The 16,010-nt window shown below is 34.5% G+C and overlaps 1 protein-coding gene across 1 annotated transcript in view; it reads right to left on the bottom strand.

Moving 5' to 3' along the window:
* The window catches only part of LOC136041171 (4-hydroxyphenylpyruvate dioxygenase-like protein), a 78,364-nt gene extending 63,152 nt beyond the window's left edge, over nt 1-15,212 (bottom strand). Inside the window, exons 1-2 of the mRNA XM_065725702.1 lie at nt 15,041-15,212; nt 11,511-11,739 (exon numbers count right to left, since the gene is read on the bottom strand). The gene's annotated coding sequence lies outside the window, so the exon portion shown is untranslated. The remainder of the gene's footprint in view (nt 1-11,510; nt 11,740-15,040) is intronic.
* Between the last annotated feature and the right edge of the window lie 798 nt (nt 15,213-16,010).

The following is a 16,010-nucleotide window of genomic DNA, read 5'->3' as shown; positions in this document are numbered from 1 at the left end:
GTCAAAATCTTCACAATAAAAAAAATCGAAGCCACCTTTAAACCTGAATCTAGGCTATCGTTGAAAAATATAGTCGAAAATACTAAAGCGTGTTCTGTAGACATATTTTTTCTAAAGCCAAATTGACTTTAGGGAAAAAACCTCTTTTTTCAAAATAATCCATCGATTGTCTAAAAATCAACTTTTCAAAAATACGATAAATCACTGGAAGTAAAGATATCAGACAGTGGTTGTTCATATCTTCCTTATCACCTCCTTTATACAGAGGAATTACCAACGCACTTCTCAAGCAATTAGGGTATACTCCCAATTCAAAAATTGATTAAAAAGTACAACAGATGACTAGACATAGTTGGGTAAAATTTTTGAACTACTTGAAAGGTTATAAAGTCCATTCCAGCAGCCGATTTTTTCATACTTTTCAAAGTCTCCTCAAGTTCACACGATCTCACTGTTTGAAGAAAAATGATTGCATCACTCGCTTAAAGAAGAGAAATTTGGTATGTACCATCACAATTTATGGACTCCACAGACGTCGATATTCTTAGCCTTATTATTTCTTATCATTTGTGAGTAATTATAATAGCAGCTTGAGATCATATGAAATCATAGCCTTGTCAAAAGTCGTATCCTAATCTTAATTAAATTTTTAAATTATTTTTGTTTTTAGATTAGAATCCCTTGAAGAAAAAGCAATTTTTAGGCAGCTTTTTCTTTTGTGATTCCAATTGTGATTCGCTATGATAGTCACATAAGTTAGATATTTCAGAAAATGCAATGAAATAAAAAACAATTATTTTAGCCTCCATAAAAAAAAGGAAGAAGGAATTGAACTCACGTCAAAATATGAAATTGTTGATTGGCCACCCTATGACATGAAACAAAAGAATAAAGACTTGATTATGACAATACGTAATTTATATACTTCAGAGGGCATAGGCGTCGGAACATTCCTGGCTGTTACTAAATTACATAAAAAAGCCATTAAGACAAAATTATAACTACTGGATAGTTAACTTAAGAAAAAAAAGAAAAAGAAAAAAAGAAGTTCTTTCGTATCTATGATGCCATGAGAAATCACACATAATTTTGAATGTATTCAAACAGCTAAAGCAAAAGACATAGAAATATGTCTAACGTAATGATGCAAGAAAATGAAGCGCAAGCGAGATTTGCGGCTAGAAGACATGCGGAACAAGCATCATAACGAATACAAACTTTAATGATTTGATCTTGATTAACAGAACATACTTGGTAAATAATTTCAAAGTTTATTGTCGTACGACGGTTAAGATATACTACCCCTAGCATCACAGTATGAATCCCCTCGTCAGTTAATCTAAAATAGAGACAGCCAAAATAAGTCCAAGGAGCTATTCTGTAATTCCATTCTGAATTACGTTCTCGATATTCTTCCCCTTCGCAAGTAGTCTATCTTTTTAATTTCACTCTAGAATTCTATCCTTCATATAATTCTACTTCTTAAGTGGTCTATTTTTTAATTCCATTCTAGATGTACTCCTATTTCTTAAGTGGTCTATTTTTTTTAAATTCATTCTAGAATTCCATTCTAAATATACTCCTACTACTTAAGAAGTCTATTTTTCAAGGTAAATGTATGAACAACTCAAGACACATGGTTAAGAGCATCTTAAACAATTTAGCTGACTTTCCCATGACGATAAAGATCACTACAAGAGGGGGGAGGGGGTCAATAGAACCCCATATTACACTAGGAGCATTTTAACCCAGACAAGTCTAAATGCTGCTGCATCCGGAAAAACTACGGGTGCAGGCACCAGATCTATCCTCGAAACAGGCCCACAAGGAAAGATCATCTTAAAAAATTCCCTTTTCTTAGTATTAAAAAAACTAAAAGAAACAAAGTATTTAAAAGATAAAAAAGTACTTTTTGTCACGGCTGACACGGTAATAGTGCTCAAGATAAGTAGTTCGGCACATAGTTTCAAGAAACGTTTCATCATGAGTAATAACAATTAGCTAAAATAGCTTTTTCTTTTTTCCTTTTTTTATTTTTTAGTTTTTTTTTTTATTTTAGTTTTTTAGCTTTTTTTATTTATATATATATGTTTTTGCTTTTTTTCTTTTTTACTTTTTTCTTTTTAGTTTTTTACCTTTTTTTATTTTTTATCTTTTTTCAGGTTTTTTCTTTTTTTGTTTTTTCTTTTTCTTAGTTATTTTCTCTTTATTTTGTTATAGTTTTTACCTTTTTTTCCTTTTTTAGTTTTGTTTTTCTTCTTTATTTTTCACACGTCATATGCAAACCCTCAAACAAAAATACATTAAACTTATTTTGATATAAATAGATAGTGTACCAGAGGGACATACATACAACTTATTTATATTTTATATATATATATATATATATATATATATATATATATATATATATATATATATATATGTATATATATATATATATATATATATATATATATATATATATCATGAAAAGAGAAATCACCAATGCTACAGCACAAACACACACAAAAAAAAAAAAAAAAAAAAAAAAAAAAGAGGAGACAGAAGGAGAAAAGGAAGACTGTTTTCCTAAATTAGTGATTAATATAGACCAGCACTTGAATGAGGCCTTAACCCTACTCATCCATACAATCACATAGGTCAAACAGCATAGCCACACACAATCAACCATAAAGAATAATCCATGGACAGGCAGTCATGTCGTCAATAAGTATAAGTCGTCATTTACCAAACCATAGAAAAAATAATATAGACAAATAATTCAGAGGCAACACCCAACATAAGGGCTCATCAGGAGAATACACTGGCCTATATAGGGTTTCGCCACTCTAAATTCTCGTGTATATATATATATATTAGCTGTTGGGGTGGCACTTTGCGCCACCCCAACGCGCGCCTAAGTCGTTACGCGCCATTGTAGTTGTGCCCCTATGTCCCACCTGTGAATATATATATATATATATATATATATATATATATATATATATATATATATATATATATATATATATATATATGTGTGTGTTTTTAACTACGGAAAACTTGCGAATATACAACATTCTTCGCTGTCCCATGGTCTGTGCATATAAATAGATTGTCAGGTTTACCGACTCTTGAACATGCAAAATATAATGGTCCATGGGAAAACAATCCGTATTCAGATCTATACCTCATGAATCTAATGATTGCCCTTGAGCTTTGTTGATGGTGATTGCTAATCGACCATTCCCTGTGTCTTCGTCGTCATTTATATTTCCCCCTGTGCCCCCGGGCGTTCCCGTTTTAGTTTTGTCCCTGTGTCCCAGTCGTCATTTATATTCCCTGTGTCCCGGTCGTCATTTGTGTCCCGGTGTCCCAGTCTGTGATTTCTCTTTGAGTGTCCTGGGCGTCATTTATATTCCTTGTGTCCCGGTGTCCCGGTCGTCATTTGTGTCCCGGTGTCTCGGTCTGTATATACATTCGTTTTTGAATTGGTCTTTTTTCAGTTTTTAGTTTTTTACCTTTTTTTTAGTTTTTTTAGTTATACCTCATAATTCTAATGATTGCCCTTGAGCTTTGTTGATGGTGATTGCTGATCGAACATTCCCTGCGTCCCCGTCGTCATTTATATATCCCCCTGTGCCCCCCGGCGTCCCCGTTGTTGTTGTATCTCTGTGTCCCGGTCTTCATTTATATTCCCTGTGTCCCTGTCGTCATTTGTATCCTGGTATCCCGGTCTGTATATACATTCGTTTTTGAAATGGTATATAATGAAATAAATTTTGTATTTTTCCCCTTTTTTTCTTTTTATTTTTTTTTTGGTTTTTACTTTTTTAATTTTTTTAGTTTTTTTTCTCTTTTCTTTTTAGTTTATTTTTATTTTTTTTAGTTTTGTTTTTCTCCTTTATTTTTCATTTTTTTCCTATGTTATTTTTTTTCTATTTTAGTTTTTTAGCTTTTTTAGTTTTTTTATTAGTTTTTAGTTTTTTTATTTCTTTTTAGCTTTTTTGTAGTTTTTACCTTTTTTTTCGTTTTTTTTTACTTATGTCCTGGTCGTCTTTTATAATCCCTTTGTCCCGGTCGTCATTTGTGTCTCGGTGCTTTGTTGATGATGATTCCTAATCGAACATTCCTTGTATCCCGGTCGCTTTCTCTTTGAGTGTCCCGGTGGTCATTTATATTCCCTATGTGCCGGTGTCCCGGTCGCCATTTGTTTCCCGATGTCCCGGTCTGTAATTTCGTCAGTCGAAAACATGACGTCAGTCAACACACAAACATGACGTCACCCGACAGACCCACACACACACAGACAACTTATTTTTATATACATAGATTTATATATATATATATATATATATATATATATATATATATATATATATATATATATATATATATATATATATATATATATATATATATCTTCAAACCGTTTTTAAGACATTTTTCTTCAAGAAATTTCAAAACGTTTTTTTAAAGACATTTTTTTCAAGACATTTTTCTTCATCATTTCTTTGGTTCTTATGTAATAGGCATAATTCCTGTGAGAAACAAATTACTTAGGATGATGATACTGATTAGACTAAAACATGCAATAGATAGGGTTTAAGAGAAGAATCCGGTGGTTTGTGGTAGAATAAATATTTGCAGTTAAATTTTAAATCGACAAGCATGTGTATCACTCAGTCTTTTGAAAGCTACAACGAAAGTTTTTTCCTTGCCTAACCTACCAGATAAGTATGGCGAAGAGATTAATGATATACTAGAGAAATAATGTAGCAGTTTAGGTAAGAAGTGAGGTTATAAGTTAACTCGGTGGAATAAGGGTATAGAATGGTTTGTATCTTATCGTACCAAATTAAAAGGTTAAAGCTTCATTTATTTAGATTTTATACCCATGATTCAAGTGTCTTAGATAAAATCTTAGCAAAATAATAAATATTTTGAGTCTTTGAAAGTTCAAGATAAGAAACTAGTCTTTATTTTGAGAAGACTAAGTAACTTAAACCAAAATAAAAGGAGCATTAAGAGACGACACTAGGCAGCAAGAAAGTACATCAAGTGAATACCAAAAAATTTAAAAAGAGCTAAGAACTCATATTGCACTTGTGACGAGGTGGGAAAAGCCAAGAGCCAAGAGCTCATATGGCATGAGCTCTAGCAAATTTCTAAGAATGAATAGATTGATTTAAAAGGAAAATCAGAGGCTTAATGCCGGTCGGTGTTTGGTTTGTGGTCGTGTAGTTTGTGGTAGAATAAATATTTCCAGGTAAATTTAAAATTGACAAGCATGAGTAGCACTCACTCTTTTAAAAGCTTCAATGAATGTTTTCCCCTGATATATACTAGAAAAATACTTTAGCAGTTTAGGTAGGAAGTGTGGTTATATGTTAACTCGGTGGAATCAGGGGATAAAATGGATTGTATCTTATAGTCAGTGCTGTCACTTACTTGAAGTACTTTTACTTGAAGTACTACTTAAGGCAGCAATGCAGGCTAGGCAGCAAGAAAGCACATCAAGTGGATAGCAAAAAATTTAAAAAGAGCTAAGAACTCATATTGCACTTGTGACGAGGTGGGAAAAGCCAAGAGCCAAGAGATCATATGGCATGAGCTCTAGCAAATTTCTAAGAATGAATAGATTGATTTGAAAGGAAAATCAGAGGCTTAATGCCGGTCGGTGTTTGGTTTGTGGTCGTGTAGTTTGTGGTAGAATAAACATTTCCAGGTAAATTTAAAATTGACAAGCATGAGTAGCACTCACTCTTTTAAAAGCTTCAATGAATGTTTTTTCCTGATATATACTAGAAAAATACTTTAGCAGTTTAGGTAGGAAGTGTGGTTATAAGTTAACTCGGTGGAATCAGGGGATAAAAGGGATTGTATCTTATAGTCAGTGCTGCCACTTACTTGAAGTACTTTTACTTGAAGTACTACTTAAGTAAAATTTTCCATTACTTGTACTTGTACTTAAGTAAAAACTCTAGGGTGTACTTATTACTTGATACTTAAGTAAGATTACGAAATACATATTACTTAAGATACTTTTAATGTACTTGTTTTTCAAATACTTTACCTTTGACACGAAAATTTTGTGTGTGTGTGTGCGTTGGCATTGTACAAGAAAACATCACCCTTTAGTTAGAGTTTACTTAGATAAGTGAACTCAGATATACCTCCATGCCCTATTCTTGGACATGAAATAAGGTATTTGTTTTTGACAAAAAAAAATATAGTATTATTAACGCTTGGTTTAATTTTTGTTTAAAAGTTTTCGGCTTATATTTCTAACATTAGTGTTTAACTTTTGTCATCTCGTCAACTGAACCAGATTTCTACCATTTCATTATCTTCAGGACCATATTATTGGTAAGACTACTGAAGCTACAAATATGTGCCAATCTAAAAGTTGTCTGCAATAAACAAGTCTAGGTAATTTTAGCAGGATCCAATGCAGCGGTATTTTGTCAAATTTATTTCAGTAAATTCAGGTATTCATACGAATCTGACTTCAGATTTGTCACTCCATTCATAAGTTATAGGCCCTACTAAATTAAAGAAAAACTCAACTTTCTTAAGACCTGAAACCCTCTCCCTCTCGCCCTGTTTGAGATAGGGTTTGTGATACCGGAACTTGATATGAGCCCTGATCTTAGGCATCTTTGGTCTAGTTTAGATTCGGATCCGTTACTCGCATTTGCAAGTTATACTAAATTAAACAGAAAACTTAAATTTTTCAGGAATTAAAACCCATTCCCCCTTGTTATATTTAAGCTAGGGTCTTTATCTCAAAACTTGATATTTGCCATGGTCTTGGGCCTCTTTCGTTCAATTTTCATTCAGATCCATCATTCCATTCGCAAGCTCCGCTAAATTAAACGAAAAACTGTTTTTAGCAGGTAAAGCCCTCTCCCCTCTGTTTTATTTGAGCTAGGGTCTTCATCTTTCAACTTGATGTGTCTCATGATCTTTGGCACCAAATCTGGCCATCAAAATTTTCATCCAAATCCGACCAACGTTTCTCCCACTATTCATGATTACACAGACGGACGGACAGACAGACAGACAGACGGACGGACGGATTTTACAACGTCTTAGGTAGCCATGTTGGCTAATTGGATCCAAAACAAGGAAAATAATGGCATATCACTATGCAGGTATCATCATCTATTTGGACAGTGGAAAATATCCATCAAGATAAGTGTTCGAGATCTGTCTGTCTGTCCGTCCGTCCGTCTGTGCAATCGAGTATAGCGGATTTGTAATGAAATTGAACTATTTGGATTAAAATTTAGTTTAATTAGGGTGATGGGGCTTTAAGTGTTAAAAAAATTTGAGTTTTTCATTTAATTCACCGTAACTTGCATATGGAGATGAATTTCGATGAAAATTGCATAAAGATGCCTAAGAGTATGATATGCATTGAGTTCTGGGATGGAGACATAAGCTAAATTAAAAGTTGAGTTTTTCAGTTAATTCAGTGTAGCTTGCGAGAGATCGATGGATCTCAGTGAATATTGAACCAAAGGTGCCTAAGACCATGACAGGCATCAAGTTTTGAGATGAAAACCCTATCTCAAATAGAACCAGGGAGAGAGAGTTTAAGTACTGAAAAAAGTCAAGCTTTTGGTTTAATTTAGTTTAACTTGCGAATGGAGCAACGGATCCAAATGAAAGCTAGACGAAAGATGACGAGGATCAGGGCTCATATCAAGCTGTGATATCACAAGCCATATCTAAAATAGGGCGAGGGGGAGGGGGTTTTAAGTCTTAAGAAAGTCGAGTTTTCCTTCAGTTTATTAGGGCCTATAGCTACATCCACCCATGGCTTGCCCAAAGCCTGAAAATAACCTTTTTCCAAAATAAGTCATACTAAAGCCAACCTTCAACCAAATATTCCGTCCTCAGAGAAAAATTACTTGGAAAATCTTAATTAAATTTGATATTTAGATGAATATCTTGTCTCAAAGCTCTTACTTTAAATTCCGACCGGATCAGGTGACATTGGAGGGAGAAACCTAAAATCTTGGAAAATGCTTAGAGTGAAGTTCTCTTTTGGGGAGTTGGGGGAGGGTTAACTCTGAAAAATTAGACAAAATGAGGTATTTTTAACTTACGAAGGAATGATCGGATCTTGAATTTAATCGGATGAATTTTCATATTAGAAGGACCTCGTAACTCAGATCTCATGTTTTAAATCCCGACCGGATCCAATGTCATTGGGGGGATTTGGGGAGGGGGTCAGAAATCTTGGAAAAAGCTTAGAATGGAGTGATCAGGATGAAACTTGGTGGGAAGAATGAACACAAGTCCTAGATATGTGATTTACATAACCGAAATGGATTCGCTCTCTTTTGGGGAGTTGGAGGGGGTGTTAATTCGGAAACATTAAAAAATTGAGATATTTTTAATTTAAGAGCGGGTGACCGTTCGTGAGGTATTTTTGAATTTGATATTAAGGAGGAAGTCATGTCTAGGATTTCTTATTTTAAACTCCGACCAGTTCTGGTGACATTGGGGGAGAGTTGGAGGGGGAAGCCGGAAATCTTGGAAAACACTTAGAGTGGAGAGATCGGGATGGTGGGTAGAATAAGAAAATTTCGTAGATACGTGATTAAAGAAACCGGACTGGATCCACTCTCTTTGGGGTAGTTAGGGGGTCCAGTGCTTTGGTGAGTTCGGTACTTCTGGACGTGCAAGGACAATAAAATTGGTAGGCATGTCAGGGACCTGTACAAATTGACTTGATAAAGTTGATTTCCCTGATTCAACCATCTGGAGGGGGGACTTAAGGGAGAGGAAAAATTAGAAAAATGAGGTATTTTTAAGTTGCGACTTGGTGGTTGGGTCTGTATAAATTTTGATATTTAAAAGGACATTTTGTCTCAGAGCTCTTATTTTAAATGCCGACCAGCATTAAGCCTCTGATTTTTCTTTTAAATTAATCTATTGATTCTTATAATTTTGCTAGAGCTCATGCCATATGAGCTCTTGGCTCTTCCGACCTCGTCACAAGTGCCATATGAGCTCTCAGCTCTTATTTAATTCCTTTTTTCTCAGAAGATTTTCGACTTAGTCTCATGGTTTTTGCCACTTCATGGTGTGAAAACTGCTGCAAGAAATAGATAGGTTGCAACTTCTGCCGTATTGTCTTCTTGTAAATTCAAATGTGTGCTTGCGTCGTTCCTGCGTCCCCTTGAAAGTTTTGTTTCTTACGGTAATATTGGTTTGTCTTCTGTTACATATGCAGACGACGTTCTTCTTGTTGCCCGGACTCGCCGTGGATTGCTTTACAATTTTACTATATCAACCAATGAACTATCTAAGATTGGACCGTCAGTTAATGCGTCTAAATGCGAGTTTATTTGTTTAAATAGCCCTTTTGTTGTCATTCCATTCGTTGCTGGGACCGCAATTGTGCCATGTTCTTCTTTAGTTATTTGTATTGGTCTGTGTTTCGGTCCAGCACTTTCCACTACCTTTTCATCCCTAGTGAATCAAGCTATGAAAAATCTACGCGTCGCTGACGGAAAAATATCACCAAACAAAAGCCGTTACAACCGCAACTGTTCCTACATGATTTATAACGCTGATTGCGCCCCTGTGCTTTTGTTTTTATCAGGCATGGCTCATCTGTTTCGTAAGAAAAATCGCCATACTCTATGTGCGGCTTATTTCAGATATTGCAAATTCCTCCTCCGGCTTCCTAGATGGCACCAAAACATAAAACTAATTGCTCGATTTGGCTTAATAGATGTGCTTTCTCGGATTGCCGTACTTTCCGAGTGGGTTGGTGCGCTGGATTCGGGATCCTTTGTATGAGAGGACACGGGTTCGAATCCCAGTGTACCCAATTCTTCGGTTTGGGACGGGAGTCAGTGATGTGACTCTGTAAGCTTAGCCAGAGTCGACCCAGCTCTAAACGGGTACCTGGAGAAATCAGGGGAAGGTAAACAGGAAGGGTGTGCGAAAGAACAGGATGGCTGGCCCCCAACCCCCCATTGCCCTTCCTGGCTGAAGGGCCAAGAAACGGAGATCAGCACCGCCGGTAAGGACTGTAAAGTATAATGCCGTATCCTTTACCTTTTTTTTACCTTTTCGGATTCGGTCTTCCTGTGATAATTTATGTAAAAAGACTATCTACTTTATTATCTACTTTTATATTTATATATATATATATATATATATATATATATATATATATATATATATATATATATATATATATATATATATATATGTATCTATATATATATATATATATATATATATATATATATATATATATATAGAATAAATACTTGAAGTAGTACTTGAAGTGATACTTAAGTACAATTTTGGCAAGTAGTTGATATTTGATGCTTAAGTAAGAATTTGGAAAGTACTTATTACTTGATATTTAAGTAAAAAAAACAATGAGTACTTAATACTTGATAATTAAGTAAAAATTTGGAGTACTTGTTGCAGCACTGCTTATAGTACCAAATTAAAAGGTAAAAGCTTCATTTATTTATATTTTGTATCCATGATACAAGTGTTTTAGATAAAAATCTTAGCAAAATATTAAATATTTTGAGGCTTTGAAACTTCAGGGTAAGAGATTAGTCTTAATTTTGAATGGACTAAGTAACTTAAACCAAAAAAATGTGCATAAAGAGGCGACACTAGGCAGCAATAAAGTTCATCAAGTGAATAGCAAAAATGTAAAAAGCAGAATAGCTAAGGTGCAAAGTTTTTTTTTCTTTATTGGAAAAAGTGGAAAAATAAGATACATTAGTTCTAGGTAGTAGTTTGATGGGCAATCTAACGAACAATGTACGAATCATGTGGTTAAATCCCACTTTTTAAGGCTATAACAAAAGAAAAATAAAACATTTTTTGGTTCTTTTTTAGGGTTGAAAGGTGTCGGGTTGCTAAAAATATAATTTTTGGAAATGCATCTGAGGGTAAACAAAGAGCAGGTCATCCTTGGGAGAATTAGTAAGCTTTAATGCAAATAATGTAAAGAAGAGGAGGAGAGCGATTTTTTGTAAAAAAAAAAAAAAATGTAGATACAGATAAAAGATGTTTATCAGAATGTGAGTGGGGGGGGGATTAGATTTTTTGGAAATTTTTTAAATGAAGACACAAAATAAGGCATTTTCAAAATCTACAAAATCTATCTCAGCATTATCTGGTGCACGTAGGTTAGCCATAAGCCATAAATTAGAATAAAACCGATCTTCTTTTTACATTTTTCATTCATTGTTTTCATTTAAGTGGAAATAGTAAATTTTATTGATTTCTTATCGAAGTGAATGGTTTCAATTAAAATAATGTAAAGGGGGGGAGAGGAGTAATTTTTCATAAAAAAATAAAAAAATAAATGCAGATACAAATAAAAGGTGTTTTTCAGAGCGTAGGAGGGGGATTTAGCTGGGTTTTTTTTTATGAAGACACAAGAGCAGGTATTTTCAAAATCTATGATGGGCAACTGACCTACTACCCCTCAAATGGCGACCTTGATTGCATAAAAAAAAGTAAAAAACCTTGTAAGTGCTCTGGAGAGACTTTCTATATTATCTCGATCCAAGTTGGTGGTCGGTTCGTCTAAGGCCAATACACCACAACTTCCACTGAATGTTTCTGTTAAAGCCTTGCGAATTAGGATCGAGGCACACATTTTTTGACCAGCACTGCTACGCCCTCTCATATCTAGCTCTACATCACCTTTAAACATGACGACTTTGTAACTGTGCTGTCGTCTTTTCTTACTTCCTGAAAAAGAAACAGTCTATTGAAAAGGACTCTATAGCCAATGAAGATTTTTTCTTATTCTTTTTCAAGACACTATCATGAAAAAGTGAGAATAATTTATGGCAGAGCTTAAGTTGATTGACGAGATCACCTGGCTGATCTTGTCTTGTCTACCTAATTTTTTTTTCCTGACGCTCTGATCTGCGAGTTAGAGCATTTACTCACAGAAACTTTTCCACAGTCATGCTAACATAATACCATTACCCACAGTAGTTTTTATAATTACTTAAAGCTATTGTTTAGTTTATTGATGGAGTAAAGGTTAAGAATAAGAGGTCTCCAGGAGGAGACAAAAAGAGAAACATTTTTAGATTGCTAATTTTATTCTCATTTTCATGAGTTTTTTTGCCTTTTTGAAAATTCTCCCCAGCGGCCTTAGGCTGTACCTTAAAATATCATAAAAACTAAGAAATATTTTTTTTCGCAGCATATTTAAATTTACTATTTTATCATGCTTGTTTCTTTTATTATTCACGCTTTTAATTAATATATCGTGGTATGTTTTCATCCAATATCCCACAGAGAGTAACCGGTGTTGAAACAGATCAACCAATCTATAGAAAAAAAGAAAAAAAAATAGTATTAGAACTATATATGGACCCATGTACCCAAGTGGGTGAGGGTGTGTTGTCAGGGTTACTGCTATTACAGTAGACAAAAAGAATAAAATAAGAAATCTTACGGCACAATCTTTATTTTATGTTCTATATAACGTAAGGCTATATGGGGGAGGGGAGCTAAGGATGAATTGTCAAAACGTGAAAAAAACCATAGAAATAAGCATAAAATTAGCATTATAAAAATTATCTCTCTTTTTGTTCTAGTTGGGATCCTTCTAGAGAACCACTATTATTAACCACTCGATCATCCTTGCCGATTAGGTAGTGCAATAGATTTAAAATCTTATATCCGTGAGGAGAAGGGTCTGGGACAGACATCGCTGGGTATTTGGTTAATATGGGGGTCAGTGGCGTGACTCAGCAAACTCAGCCAGAGTCTACCCAGCTCTACATGGGTTCCTGGAGAAATCTAAGGAAAAAAAAACCACAAAGGATGTTCAAAAGCACAGGATAGCTGGCCCCCCATTGTACTTCGTGGCTGAAGGGCCAAGAAACGGAGATCAGCACTGCCGGTAGGGATTGCAAAGTCCAATGCCATATTCTTTACCTTTACAATTAATGGATAATATAAATTATTTAAATTTGTATCGTTATTTTTATCTGCAATGATAACAGTCCATTAATCCTCGATTCCAAGTCGTATGCTTCGAGTCTGAGTTCAGTAACGAGTCACCAACCATTTGCGAAAACAGTCGTTTTAAATAAGTTAGTAAATTAAAACCAGACCGATGTATAGATAATCATGAATTTTAGTCTGGCTATAGCAAACTGAAATACAGGTAAACGAGCGCAGAACCCCTCTTGGGACCTTTTGAAAAACTTCGTAAGCAAATAATTAATGAAAAAAAGAAAAAAAACAGAACAGAAATGAAAAAAAAGAAAAAAAAGAAAAGAAATCAGGAAACTTTTTTTTTTGCCAATTCAAATTATAGATCAAGATTGGCGGTTGGTAGGTGACTTTTTTTTTAGCAATAGTTTTATTTATTAAATGCGTTAGATGTGAGAACTATGCCATTTCATTAGATGGTAGAGGCTATATTACTGAGTGGTAAGCAGATCTATTCCCCGGTATTCTATTTTAGCTTGTATCATCTGCTACTACTGCTACTAACAAGTGACCAAAGCACCAAGCCGTCTACGGTAAACACAGCTACGTACGCTCCTTCTCCATCCCAATCTATTCAATACCTCACTCTTTACACCATCCCAGGAAGTGTTTCTTTAGTTAAATGCTTCTTTACGACATCCCTCCACCTCAACAGCAGACAAGCCGCTTTCCGTTTAGTCCTAGACGGTTGGCCGACAAGGACAATCTTTGGCAATCTGTCATCCTTCTTTTACACAACGTTCCTAGCCATCTCAACCTTTATTTCATTATAGCCCTTGAAAGTGACATTGAATCATCCTACCCCTACAGCTTACTGTTTGATATACAGTTAGTTAGCCGGGTCAAGAACAATCCGTAGGCAATTTCTTTGGAAAACATCTAGAAAATCTTCCTCGGTTTCCAGTATTCTAATCTTGATATCGCAGACTTACTTTCTTATTCTTCCAAACTTTTTTTTTACTGTGAAAAAAAAACACCCTGAGCCTAGACTATTTTACTATTAATATCTCCATTGCTCTCACCATCTTTGATTATAATAATATTTAGGTAAATGTGACTGTCCATTTGATCGATCTTTTCGTTACCCAACGTCACCTTTTCATTTACACTTATTCTTACCCTTAGCCACTTAGTCTTCTCAACATTATTTTTAAACCTATCCTAGCATCCTGTACCCGAAAAATCTCTAAAAGTTTATTCATTTTACTCACACTTTCCGCACCAAACCCTTCCTAAGACTTGCTTTGTCAGTTTGGCTAAATATCAAAGAAAGTGTGGTAGAAAATGTAATGAATTGCTTGCTACAGAAACTTTTATAAGTAGTTTTTGATCTAGAGATACTATAATACATAGTTGTTTTTTCGTATAAGTTATGCTTATTCTGGTTTTTCAGTATAAGTTTACGTTTCTTTACATACTGGAACGAAAGATATTTTTACACGTTTTATATTCATTTATTTAAAGCAGCTTTTCGCTGAAAAAATCCAAAGCAGATGTCAGGAAATATAGTGGGATTTATACCGCTTCTCTTTGCCATTTGTCAAAAAGTTTGCAAAACGAAATAGTTCAAAAAAGTTCTAGAGTCACACTATTAAACTTATTTATGGCTCTACATTTCTGCACCGACAAACAGTATTTTCAGACAGAGCTGTATTACAAATTTTGATTCAGATCAAAGAAAGAGACGAGAAAAGGGGAGTGTAAGAGAGTGCTGGAGTAAGGGAGAGAGAGAGAGAGAGAGAGAGAGAGAGAGAGAGAGAGAGAGAAATAGAGAGATGGTGGTATTTTTGGGCTATTACTGTTTACGAAAACAATAAGGGAAAAAAAACGAAAAAAGATATAACGAAATCTAATACGAAACGTATTTGGGAAGAATGAGGCAGCCGATTCTAATATGAACGGGGGGGTCAATGAATATTTTGCAATGAATTATTCAGCCTTAGACAGGATCCCTTGACATACAGGCTTGTCAGACAGAGTTAACCCAAGATTATTATTTATTGGAGGATCACCGGTAGTAGTGTAAAACACTTACAAGCAGATGTCGGGTCAATTTCATCCGTATGAATCATGACATAGTCAATATCCACCCCTCAGTATATTTCTCGCCAAAGTTGTTTGATTCTTTTATTAATAATACGCATTTTTTCTTCATGGAATTTCACTATAACCCATTCTAATGCAACTCGGTTGTTGTTTAAATCCTCAATAGCGTGGAAGTGCACCTTAAAATAAACATAAAAAAGAAAAATTAACTTTTTCTCATTCCCTAATTTTAAAGATACCTGTAAAATCATCACCTAAATAATAATGACAACTAATCAAAGAACAACGTTCAAATCAAGGGAAGAATTAAATTACATGAAAATAGACATAAAATATGATTTTATTTATCATTGTAATAGTTGCTGCTAGTACTTCATTTGCGCATAAAAGGAACACTTCCCGCATGGAAGGACAGTATGGTGCAAGAAATTATTTACGTTTTATATCGAGGAACTTCTTAGAGGTTCGTCCTACAGGAAGAACGCATCATGGAAAGAAAATACATTCCATGTTCATTGTATGCAAGTAACCATACACAGTTTAACCACAGTAACTATTTTATTTACAGTATCAAACAGTTCGTGGTGACGAACTGTAGTAAGGAGCGACCCGGCTCAATAGTAACCGAAACTCAAAAAAATTGAATTTTGATATCAATAGCTACACCGAAAGAATTGCATTTTAATACTGATTTTAAATATATAAGTTTCATCAAGTTTAGTCTTACCCATCATAACTTACGAGCCAGAGAAAATTTGCCTTATTTAAGAAAATAGGGGGAAACACCCCCTAAAAGTCATAGAATCTTAACGAAAATCACACCATCAGATTCAATTTATCAGAGAACCCTACTGTAGAAGTTTCAAGCTCCTGTCTACAAAAATGTGGAATTTTGTATTTTTTGTTAGAAGACAAATCACGGGTGCGTGTTTATTTGTTTGTTTTTTTGTTTTTTTTTC

The sequence above is a fragment of the Artemia franciscana genome, unplaced genomic scaffold (genome assembly GCF_032884065.1).
Source record: "Artemia franciscana unplaced genomic scaffold, ASM3288406v1 PGA_scaffold_1178, whole genome shotgun sequence".
Classification (NCBI taxonomy): Eukaryota; Metazoa; Arthropoda; class Branchiopoda; order Anostraca; family Artemiidae; genus Artemia; species Artemia franciscana.
The sequence above is the reverse complement of the archived record's forward strand: the minus strand, read 5'-3'. Positions and strand labels throughout refer to the sequence as shown.